Source organism: Berghia stephanieae, chromosome 10 (genome assembly GCF_034508935.2).
Source record: "Berghia stephanieae isolate SIO BIC M18660-M18661 chromosome 10, UCSD_Bste_1.3, whole genome shotgun sequence".
NCBI lineage: Eukaryota > Metazoa > Mollusca > Gastropoda > Nudibranchia > Aeolidiidae > Berghia > Berghia stephanieae.
Genome location: NC_088369.1, coordinates 44,318,740 through 44,331,239, shown reverse-complemented (window position 1 = coordinate 44,331,239; position 12,500 = coordinate 44,318,740). Strand labels below are relative to the sequence as shown.

The 12,500-nt window shown below is 41.2% G+C and overlaps 2 protein-coding genes across 4 annotated transcripts in view; both read left to right on the top strand.

The window, feature by feature from the left end:
* LOC144955846 (uncharacterized) overlaps positions 1–12,500 on the top strand; it is a 340,128-nt gene that overhangs the window by 6,736 nt on the left and 320,892 nt on the right. The window lies entirely within an intron of this gene.
* LOC144955845 (tyrosine-protein kinase Lyn-like) overlaps positions 1–12,500 on the top strand; it is a 94,486-nt gene that overhangs the window by 46,162 nt on the left and 35,824 nt on the right. For 2 of the 3 annotated variants that reach the window (XM_078886051.1, XM_078886052.1), the window contains exon 2: positions 5,220–5,387. The exons of the other annotated variant lie outside the window; for it this stretch is intronic. The gene's annotated coding sequence lies outside the window, so the exon portion shown is untranslated. The remainder of the gene's footprint in view (positions 1–5,219; positions 5,388–12,500) is intronic. 3 annotated transcript variants of the gene reach the window in all.

The window sequence follows — 12,500 nt, the reverse complement described above, 5'->3', positions numbered from 1 at the left end:
CTTCACTGATTGAGTACCTGATTATAAGGAACAATGGTAAGTAGCCTAATTAATTCCCGTGCAAATCAGGACGTTTTCTGCCATTGTTTTGCTCAAGCCCAAGCGAGCTTGCTGTTTTGTGGCGATTCACCTTCATTTCGATTCTTTGAATTTTTCCGCTACGCCTGCCGAAGTTTCTTCTTGATAATTCACTTCTACTTAATAATTCAGTGTATTGGCCAGAAGTCATATTTATTTAAGTTTTTGTTTCTCTGTCATTTACTGATTGAAAATCAAGTTTGCTCATTGCTACATTATTCTAATGTTCTCACAATGGCTGAGCTGTTCGTGGATCGCAATTCAGACTTGTCGAGCATCGATAAAGTTAAAGATGTGAGTGTGAGGAATAAATTCAATTGGTCATGGCTAGAAGTTAAAGATGATAATGATGATTATTTTTCTGACTATGTCAAAAAAAATTCCAGAGGCAGGAATATGACTTTGATGAAGTCATCTTTACTTATATGAATGACATCCTTATTTAGCATTCCTTCTACATCAAATTATGGCAGTCATACTTCAAGTAAGAAATAACACCCACTATTTTGATATATTTTATTTATCACTCTGCTCTCCAATGATGCCCTTATTTTTAAAAAAATAATTGAATCTTCAGTTTGTCGAGTTTCAGTCAATTTTTATAGAGCTCATTTACAGGTCTAATTCATTCATTCGTTCGTTCGTTCGTTCGTTCATTCGTTCGTTCATTCATTCGTTCGCTCGTTCCTTCATTCATTCATTCATTCATCGTGATCGCAGATATACATACCTAAATCTCGTTCACGTTTTCTTCATCAAGCACACACAACACACCCATTCTTCATCAACCACATGACACACCCACCCAGTCGTCCATTCATTCACTTGTCTAGCTCCATCCTTTCATCTTGTCACAGTTATAACGGTTATAACAGCCGGTTATATTATAGGATGAGCGTCCGCGGGCCTTGACCAATCACAAACGAGCGTTACTCATCGCCGTGGACATCCAAGGGCCCAGGTGTGGTTTAGTTCTCACCTTTCACACGGTCACTGTGTTACCTCTGTCACCACTAATCTTCACCCCCCCCCCCCCCCCCCCCCCACCTGCATACTTTCCCCCTCACGTATCGACATTCACTCACACACACACACGATCGATCACACACACACACACACACGACTCATTCATGCCAACTGGCCACCGGTCACTCAAGCCATGTCCTTCATATCCATCCACCTGTCTTCATTCATCCATCCATCCATCCATCTATCCATCCATCCAACTTCCCCATCAGTTTGTCCGCCGGTTCCTTCCTTTCGTTCGTTCCCCATTCTTCCGTCCGTCCATCCATCCATCCATCCATCCATCCATTCATTCACCCTGTCCAGTTAGTTTGGTCAAGGGGTCAGATTATGTCGCCTTCATTTCCTTTGACCATTGATTACCAAACGGCCTGGTCATCGTGGTCACTCAGTGGTCAATGGTCACTTCCTTCCCGTGTTCACCACTTTGAACAGCTTCAATATCCCACGACACGACATACTGTTCAAGTCATCAGCAAGCTTCCATAAAGATTTCCTTTATATTATTCATCAGTAAAAAGTTACGTCTTTACAAATGTAGATAAAATAAATTATATAAATAACATCAATTGTCATCCTGTTAAGACGAATCATTCATGCATTTATATTCATTCATTCATTCATTCATTCATTCATTCATTCATTCATTCATTCATTCATTCAGTCAATCGGGCAATCATTTATTCATTTATTCAATCAATCAGCCTACTACCACTACTACTACTACTACTACTACTACTACTACTACTACTACTACTACTACTACTACTACTACTACTACTACTACTACTACTACTATTGCTACTACTACTACTATTGCTACTGCTACTACTACTACTACTACTACGACTACTACTACTACTACTACTACTACTACTACTACTACTACTACTATTGCAACTACTACTACTACTACTACTACTACTACTACTACTACTACTACTACTACTATACTACTACTACTACTACTACTACTACTACTACTACTACGACTACTACTATACTACTACTATACTACTACTACTAACTACTACTACACCACTACTACTACTACTACTACTACTACTACTACTACTACTACTACTACTACTACTACTACTACTACTACTACTACTATTACTACTACTACTACTACTACTACTACTACTACTACTACTACTACTACTACTACTACTACTAATACACAGTTCTCCTGCAGCAACAATAAGAACATATCCGTAAACGGAGCTGCACTTTTAGAGTACGTGGGCGGGTGAGTGTGGATAGGACGAATGAATGGATGAATTAAAAAAAAACGTCGAATGAATAATAATAATAATAATGATAATAATTTTAAAAAAAAGAATGGAATGGATGAACGAATTAATGAATGACTATTGAATTTGTGAATGCCATCATGAGTGTAATAGTCACGGCGAGCGAGGACCTCGTAGTCTGTGGCGAGGACCGACTGAGTTACTCAATGAATGAATAAATGAATGAATGAATGAATGAATGAATGAATGAATGGATTTGTGAATGAATGAATGAATGAATGACTGGATTGGTCGGTCGTTCGTTCGCTGATTCGATTCATGTGTGCAGCTGATATTTTGATGGTATCTTTTGTTTCCATTTACTATGCTGCACTTTAAACTTCCTGTCTAGGCCGCCTGCCAGTCTGCCAGATTGCCTGCTGTGCACTAATACACACGCAATACTCTCTCTCTCTCTCACACACACACACACACACACACACACACACACACACATACTCTCTCTCTCTGTCTGTCTCTTTCTGTCTCCCTCTCTCTCTCTGTCTGTCTGTCTCTCTCTCTCTATCTCTCTCTCTCTCTCTCTTTCTCTCTCTCTCTCCCTACCTCCTTCCCTCCCTTCCCATCCCTCCTCCTTCATCTTTATTCTTTATTTCTTTCTCTCGTTTTCTGTCCGGCTTTCTCTCAACCTCCCTCCCTCCCTCCCTCTCCCTCTCATCCTCTTTCTCTCCTCCATTCCCCTCTCGCCAATTCATGCATGCACAAGTTTACATTATAACACCCACACTCACACATACGCGCTCACTCGCACACACACACACACACACACACACACACGCGCACTGTTCTCTCTTAACTCTTTCCCTCTACTCACGAACACACAGGTTTACATTACAACACCCACGCACGCGCTCACACGCATTCACACTAGAAATACGTAGATAATAATAATAATAATAATATACATACACGATGCAAGACAAGCACCGCCTGTGTCCGGAACCCATTTAGCTATCCGAGTGTAATTTAGACTGTACGATAAAGGGGATACGTAATTATTTCCGGCCGTTTTCATAGTCATTATCGTTTACTCTAGCTTTCATTCTAGCATTCCTCCCTTCCTTCATTCCTTCCATCCTTCATGTATTCCTTCCTTCCTTCCTACCTGTCTTCCTTCCTACCTGTCTTCCTTCCTTACCTTACCTCCTTCCTTCCTTCCTTCGTTCCTTCTTTCCTGTCTTCCTTCCTTCTTTTCTGCCTTCCTTCCTTCTTTTCTGTCTTCCTTCCTTCCTTCCTTCCTTCCTTCCCGTCTCCCTTCCTTCCTTCCTTCCTTCCTGTCTTCCTTCCTTCCTTCTTTCCTGTCTTCCTTCCTTCCTTCCTTCATTCCTTCCTTCCTTCCTTCCTACTTGTCTTCCTTCCTCACTATGATTTGCTTTTGATGTTAGTAAACCCCTTCTCCCGACTTCCCGCAAACCCAGTCTCTCTCTCTCTCTCTCTCTCTCTCTCTCTCTCTCTCTCTCTCTCTTCCTCTCTCTTTCTCTCTCTCTCTCTCTTCCTCTCTCTTTCTCTCTTCCTCTCTCTCTCTCTCTTCCTCTTCTCCCACTCTCACACATCTCTAGCTCCATTTCCTACCTCAACCCTCCCTCCCCCCTCCAAATCGCATCACCCCCCCCCCTCTCCAAATCGCATCACCCCCCCCCCCCTCCAAATCGCATCACCCCCCCCCCCCCAACATCCCCCCATTTTCTTGGCAGCACGGCGCACACACAGGGCTGATGGCTATAATGACCCTAATTTCCTGTGCAGGTGTAACACGCCATGTGCCAACCCAACCCCGTGTCAGAGAAGTGCTGTGCTATAAAATTGAATTAGAACACACGACTATTGAAATGTAGTCTTTTGCTTTATTGTTGTTTTAAAAAATACCCCCCCCCGTTTTTAGCGGTCCGTTCGGGCATGCCGTGAGGTTTATTATAAAATCATGTGGTATGCATTTCATCCTCCTCCTCCCCCTCCTCCTCCTCCTCCCCCTCCTCCTCCTCCTCCTCCTCCTCTCTCACATCATCATCATCATCATCATCATCATCATCATCATCACGATCGACGTTGTCGCCGCCGCCTTCATCGTCATTATACTATCACCACAACCACCATCACCACCATCATCATCATCGACGACGTCGTCGTCATCTTCATCACTACCACTACCACCACCACCGCCGCCGCCACCACCACCATCATCATCATCATTATCAACATATTAATTGGGTAAATAAATATATAATAATGGAAACCCGAAACTTTCACATTATTCAATTTTTATTCGATGCTTACATCAAAGCCCAAATACGTATATACACGTCCATACACACACACACACACACACACACTCTCTCTCTCTCTCTCTCTCTCTCTCTCTCTCTCTCTCTCTCTCTCTCTCTCTCTCTCGTTTTCAAGTCAAGGTAAGAAAGTCAAGTATTTTGTACCCACCGATTCAGTTCAAATTTAACGGTTTCATATTGTGTCTTCCATCTACGTATTCTGTTCAAATTTAACGGTTTCATATTGTGTCTTCCATCTACGTATTCTGTTCAAATTTATCGGTTACATATTGTGTCTTCCATCTACGTATTCTGTTCAAATTTAACGGTTTCATATTGTGTCTTCCATCTACGTATTCTGTTCAAATTTAACGGTTACATATTGTGTCTTCCATCTAGGTATTCAGTTCAAATTTAACGGTTACATATTGTGTCTTCCATCTAGGTATTCAGTTCAAATTTAACGGTTACATATTGTGTCTTCCATCTATCTAGGTATTCAGTTCAAATTTGTCGGTTACATATTGTGTCTTCCATCTAGGTCAATCCAAGGGAAATACCTATCACCACCGTCGTCTTGTGAGTCAAAAAACGCCAACAAGCTTTACCATTGGATTATTATTATTGTCAATATTTCTGATATTATAACAACATCTCTACCACAAGGACTTTACTATTGAAGACAAGGACATTAGGATTTCGTCGTAAGGTAAGACTCGTTAAACGATAAATAAAAATATTCTTCCTCTCCAACCCTCTGCCTCAGTTATTATTATTATTGTTATTATTATTATTATTATTATTATTATTATTTATTATTATTATTATTATTATATTTATTATTATTATATTGTTATTATTATTATTATTATTATTATCATTATTATTATTATCATTATTAATTTATTTTCTTTTGGTGGTCACTGTAGTATTTCTTGCTCCTTCCAGTACTTGTCGTCAAGTTACTTGTAAACGAATTGAAACTTTTTTTTTTTTTTTTTTTGGCGAATACGATTTCATCATGCAAACTTTTCCATCCAGACATCTTTTTCATCAAGAAGTCAGTTATGGCGATGATGCCAGTCGGACTTTCTACAGTGTTTTTTTTTTTTTTAATTTTTTTTTTTTTTTTTTTTTTCCTTCTTGTTTCACCCTCTCCTTACAAGCCATTTTCAGAATTTCCCCCAAAACTTCACACCCACCGAACACACAAAAAACAAGACATTTCTTACTCAAACAGAAAAGCAACAATCACATTCTATACATAATATTGTTTTGCAATATGAACTCTATTACAGAATGTCGAGTTTTTATATAAATGAAATCTGGATGAGAAAAGTGACTGTTGCATCGTAACAAATGCGACAATTTTCCAATAGGTGGGAAGGAGATGGTTAAAAGGGCAAAGAAAAGTAGTTGGGTCGGGTTTAATCGACCCGTGGTTATAAAGGGTCACTACTTTGTACTCGTTGTTGGTATTGATATGTCTGTATCCGCCGTTTAGAAGTCCCGATAGCTCAGTTGTTAGAGCACTCGCTTCACACGCAAAGGGAGCAAGATAATCATCATCATTATTGCCTTTTTCACCCTGGGTCAGGGTATATATAGGCCACAGACAAACAATTTCCATTCCTCTCTATCCTGAGCTAACTTTTTAATCTCATTCCATGTCTTACCACTTCTCTGTATATCAGCTTCTTTAATTCGAAGCTGCTTGTTTGGCGAAGACGTCATCGGGTCAGCAGAGTCCTTTCGGCTTTGTCTGTTGTCCTTCCCGGATCAGTCGATTTTTTTTCTTTTCTGACCCCTCTGTCCACTTAGCTGTGATTGGGGAGCTGAGTCTTATTAGATGTTGTGAACTCCTTGGCCAAGCGCATTCTATCTATAGATAGTTCGAAGATGACGTCACTCAGGCCTTTGTTATTGTTTTTGCCATCCGCGTTTGTGAGTTGTTCTCACTAAACTGTATTAACAAGACTATAAAAGTTCATGGTTACACCGAGTTTGTGTGTTGTTCCTTTATACTTGCGGATGGCAATGTTGTGAACTCCTTGGCCAAGCGCATACTATCTATAGCCTGACCGTGGCCTTCGTAAAGTTATGGCTTGACACTGACCAAAAAAAAAATGACGTCAAAATGCCAGTCTTTTGCCACAAAAGAAAACAAATCGTGAGTTCAACCAATGAATTAACTTGTTTCCATGAGCTCTACTAACGACAACTCACTAAGCGGTGGAAAAACCAAATAATGACGTCAAATTGCCAGTCCTTTTGGATTTCAGTGTCAGGCGATAACATAACGAAGGCTACGCTGACACTGAAATCCAAAAAGACTTGCATTTTGACGTCATTATTTGGTTTTTGCACCGCCTAGTGAGTTGTCGTTAGTAGAGCGCAAGAAAACAAATGATCCCATTGGTTGAACTATTGAATACAACTCACGATTTGTTTTCTTTGGTGGCAAAAGACTGGCATTTTGACGTCATATTTAGGCCAGTTAGAAGATAGGGGGGAGGGAGTCGTGTAAATAAAGACGGCGGTGAATGGGGTGATTGCTGAATTGAAAAATGACTTTAAGGTCTCAACTATGAAACTTTGTTTGAATCGACATTTAAAAAAAATATATATATAAAAAATTACGCCCTTCCGCCGCCAAGGCATCATAAGATAGCGACGCCTAGGCATTCCGTGAAGTAATATAGACAGTTTGCGCTTGGCTAAGAAGCTCATAACATTGCCATCCGGAAGTATAACGGATCAACGCACAAAACTATGTGTAACCATGAACGTTTATATAATCTGGTTAATAGAGTTTAGTGAGAAGTTCTCACAAACGCAGATGGCAAAAAACAACAAAGACCTGAGTGACGTCAATTTCGAACTATCTATAAACGTTTAAGGTTACACATCGTTTTGTGTGTTGGTCTGTTACATTTCTGGATGGCAATTGATATTGCTCTATTTAACCATTTAACTTCGCGAAGTCCCAGGTTTGGAAGTTTTTGCCAAGATGAAGGTTAGGTCATTTAAATCGGTGGATAACTGAAGGACGAGTTTTCTGGTCAAATTTTCAAATAATTTATGCCCCCCCCCCCCCCTCCTTTCCCCCGAGAGTGCTACAGTTAAATGGTTTATTGCTCTAGTCTTCAAAATAGTTTTTGGCCAAATTTTAGAGAAACGATCTTTTGTCACAGCGTTATACGTTAAATAAAAACAAACTTGAGCTTGAAAAAAAAACAACTAGAGCTTTATATAGAGCAATATCCACTAAACGTGCTCAAAGCACTTTACCAAGGGTCCATGACCAACAGCAACATGTATCATATAGAACGAGACATGACGACTGTTAGGCGATATTACAATTTCCCCCCCCCCCCCCGACATAGACAACGCTATTAACGGTCAGGTACTCGTCTTACACCTGAGTACGATGAGAGAATGTGAGTAAAGAGCCTATTCCAAGGACTCATTTCAACCATGCGCCCGCTAAGCTAGGCTCGAACCCAGAACCTTCCGATCCGGAAGCGAGTGTCATAATACAAGACCATATTATAGCCTCACAAGTTTACAAGTGGCAAGCAAGCCCCTCCCCCCCCCCCCTCACCCCCTCCCCTCCAGTTCAATCCGTCGTTTTCTTTTGTTGATTCATTCTCTATTCTTTTTTTTTTTGTGTTCGTTTTCTTTAGCCTCTATACTTTTTTATTTTCTTCTTTATTTTTATGACTACTGTTTCCGTTATCACACAGTAGTAGTAGCGGTTGTGTGGGAGGAGTGTCGGGTTGCACTCGCTGACCTTTTCCACCTCCGTGTACTTCGATAACAATAATATAAGGCGCCTTGCCTTGCCTTACTAAATTATGTGTGAGTTGCTTTTGTGTCTCTCTCTTCTCTCTCTCTTTCTCTCTCTCTCTCTCTCTCTCTCTCTCTGCCCCTCTCGCTCTCTCTCTCTCTCTCCCTCCCACTTTCTCTCTCTCTCTCTCTCTCTCTCCCTCCCTCTCTCTCTCTCTACCCCCCCCCCCCCCCACTCGTCTCCCTTCTATTTCGTCTTCTGCCCTATTCTGCTCTGAAATAATAATTAAAAAAAAAACAACAAAATAATACCACCACATTAAAATTTTTCAACTAGAATAATTTTCCTTTTTATCGATCAATTAAGATGACTATTCTCTCTCTCTCTCTCTCTCTCTCTCTCTCTCTCTCTCTCATTTCCCCCCCCCCCCCCCCCCCCCCCCCCCCGAAGCGAATTAAGCATGGTGGGAGTGGAAATGGGCTATATTATATAAATGTTAAAGTTAACTGTATCGAGAGCTATCTGTTGCTGGACAAAATACGATAGTTAGTGACGTCAAGCGCATTTACTTTATTCTAATTCCATTAGACGTTGAGATCGTTGGGATACTGTTTGGATAATGCCTCTCTCTACGTCCATTACTTGGGACAGAAGTGTGGACTAGTCGATGGAATGGTTCCTGTCAATGAATAGACAATGGCCTATAAGTAGGTGTCTGAGAATAGAGAACCCACCTGCAGTGGTCGGGTGTGGTGTGTACAGTAAAGATTGTGTACAATGGGCACAATCTGTATTACATTTCCATGTGCTCGAGGTCATTGGGCACATGGCAAAATGTGCTCAAAGTGACCCACATAGTGAAGAGTGTTCACAGTTTCTGAAACATCTAACATCCCATTTGTCATTTTGTTCAGCTTGACACATGGGTATATTTACAACTTTCAATCGTTGGACAGCAAGAAATCATGTGAACAATGACTAGGTTGGGCGAAAACCTGAATATAGATCACTCTCATTGGTAGTTGTTGCCCTGTCGTCGATACCCCAATCCTTCCTCTCGCTCCTCCTCCTCCTCTCCCTCTTCCTCCACCTCCTCTTCCTCTTCCTCCTACTCCTCTTCCCCCTCATCCTCTTCCTCCTCATCCTCTTCCTCCTCCTGCCCCCTCTCCCCCTAAACCTGTATGCCTGCCTGCTTGTCTGATTGTCTGTCTGTTCGTCCGTCCGTAAATCCGTCAATCCATCCATGCATCGATCGGTCATTCTCTCTGTCTGTCTATATGAATGTGTCTCTCCATTGGTCCATTGATCCATCTTTGGATCAACAAACCCGTTTTGTCAATTTAGCTCTCTGTCGATCCATCCATCCATCCACCCACCCACCCACCATCCACCCGTCCACCATCCGTCCTTCCATCCATCCATCCATTCATCCATTCATCTATCCATCCATCCATCCATCCATCTCACACACCCCTCTCTACCCCCCCCCCCTCTATGTTCCCCCCCCCCCCCACTCTCTCTCTATCTCTCTCTCTCTCTCTCTCTCTCTCTCTCTCTCTCTCGCCCGCTCTGTCAGTTTGAAAATAAAGAGCATTGCTCCGAGCCGAGACACCCTACCACCGCTTGACCATCATTGACCACAGGTATGTAGGTATTAAGGTATGCATTCAAATAAGGACGATGAGATGGATACATAAAGCAACCCCAATAATTTTGTCCCAACAGACAGGAAATGGTTATGACACAATCTCACACCACACAGGATGTGGTACACCGCCGCTCCTACAACATGGCTGCTACACATTTACACCACTTTTCAGCCATCCACTGATATATCACCTGCTGTCTACATAGTAATTTATTTGTCCAGAAAACGTTTACTGGATATTGTGTTATATAAAAGCTCAATTTTTATAAAAGCTACATTTCAGGAAAGATTCCCCCCCCCCCCCCCAACTTTCAACCCTGGATACATTCTGTCTTCTTTCACAGATCAATTAACTGCTGCTATTTTGACCCCCCCCCCCCCATCCCCCCAACTTTCAACCCTGGATACATTCTGTCTTCTTTCACAGATCAAATAACTGCTGCTATTTTGACCCCCCCCCCCCCCCCCCCCAACTTTCAACCCTGGATACATTCTGTCTTCTTTCACAGATCAAATAACTGCTGCTATTTTGACCCCCCCCCCCCCATCCCCCCAACTTTCAACCCTGGATACATTCTGTCTTCTTTCACAGATCAAATAACTGCTGCTATTGTGACCCCCCCCCCCTCTCTCTCTCTCCCTTTCTCTCTCTCTCTCCCTTTCTCTCTCTCTCTCTCTCTCTCTCTCTCTCTCTCTCTCTCTCTCTCTCTCTGGACTTCACTTGGGATCGATCTAGGTCCCTTTGCACGTGAAGCGAGTGCTATACCGAGTTATCTTAACCCCCAAAGGTCATGAAAGTACTGGTGGAACTAGTGATTGCATGCGCTAATACATTTTAAAAAAGAGAGCGTAATAAATAGGCGACTTGCTCTTCGTGAAATTGAAATCTGGTTCCATAAGGCCCATTCCGAATCGGGAATAAAAACGAAGCATTGTGAAACGCATTGAGTATGGAAATGCGCTTTATAATATAACTCAGTGCCGATGGATTTCCTCCAATCCGCGGAAAATCCGCGATTTTGGAGCCAGAGGAGAAATTTCCTCCTTTTAAAGAATTACATCACCCCCCCCCCCCCCCCCCCCCCCCCCCCAATCAAATGTACTGGCAGGAAGAGACGTGGTGTGTCTGGTGGAACAAAATAGGTCCTTTTCCCTACTCTCCGGAAACGGAAATTAGCAGCTAGAACATCAATAATAACTTGTCACCTCGATAATTAACCTCTAAAACTGGGGTCGGTTCAATGGAGTATAAAACTCAGCCTTAAAGGAAATCGTTCAATTTAATTTTTTTCTTCTTCTCCTTTTCCACTTTTCGTCACCATTAGCACTGATTAAGGCTCATATTTTTTTTTTCTTTAAAAAAAAAAAAATCTTTATGTCCGATATCAGCAGGAATATCCTCCTCCCCCCGCCCCCCCCCCCGCACCCCACCCCCTATTTTTTTAAAACCTTTTCTTTTCTTATTCTTTCATGTATTTCTTTTTTTTTCTGCTTTTTTCCCCTTCTTTTTCTTTCCTTCTTAAAAAAATAAATAAATATATTATTATAACACAAAGCAACAAAACGGACCAACCTACTAACCGGCAAATAGTTCAACCTTTTTTTTTTTACTACTATGTACTAATAATAGTATATTGATTGATAGACAGCGTGTGAGTTGGACGAAGTAATAATAGGAAGTTGTTACAATTATTGTCGTTGTATCGGAAGGAACGGGTGATGTTGGCGGCGGTGGCGGTGGCGGTTGTTTAGGGAGTGTAAGGATTGTTGTACGTGTAAGGCTAAATTGAAAAAAGAAAAAAACGAGGTTGAGGTATTTGCACTTGGTGACTCTTCTCACTTGAGTGGGTTTTAGGTACATACGTTGGTTACTTTTCTTTCCCCCACCGTTACATAAACCTTTTCATTTCCCCACTTGCTCTAATTTATTTTCGGTTTTTGACTTCCTAGTCTTGGAAGACTCATTTTTATGGAGTGCTAACAACACTTGTTGGTAACACGACGGCACATTCAATTCAGTTGTTGAGGTGGCTTTTCTTTTCTTTCTATTGTTTTATTTCTTTTTAAAAAAGAAATTCTTTCTTTCTTTCTTTCTTTCTTTCTTTCTTTCTTTCTTTCTTTCTCTCTTTATCAAGTTATTCCTTTATTTTCTTCTTTTTTTTTCTTTCTTTCTCTTTTTTTTCTTTCTTTCTGTCTGTTCTCTTCCCTTTCTCTTTATTATTATTTTTTTGGTGTTCTACTCTATTCTTTTCTTCTTTTTCTCTTTTCTTTCAATCTTCTATCTCTATCTCTCTCTCTCTCTCTCTCTTTCTCTCTCTCTCTCTCTCTCTCTCTCTCTCTCTCTCTGCTAGATATTTTCTCTCCCTCTCTCTCTCTGATAGATT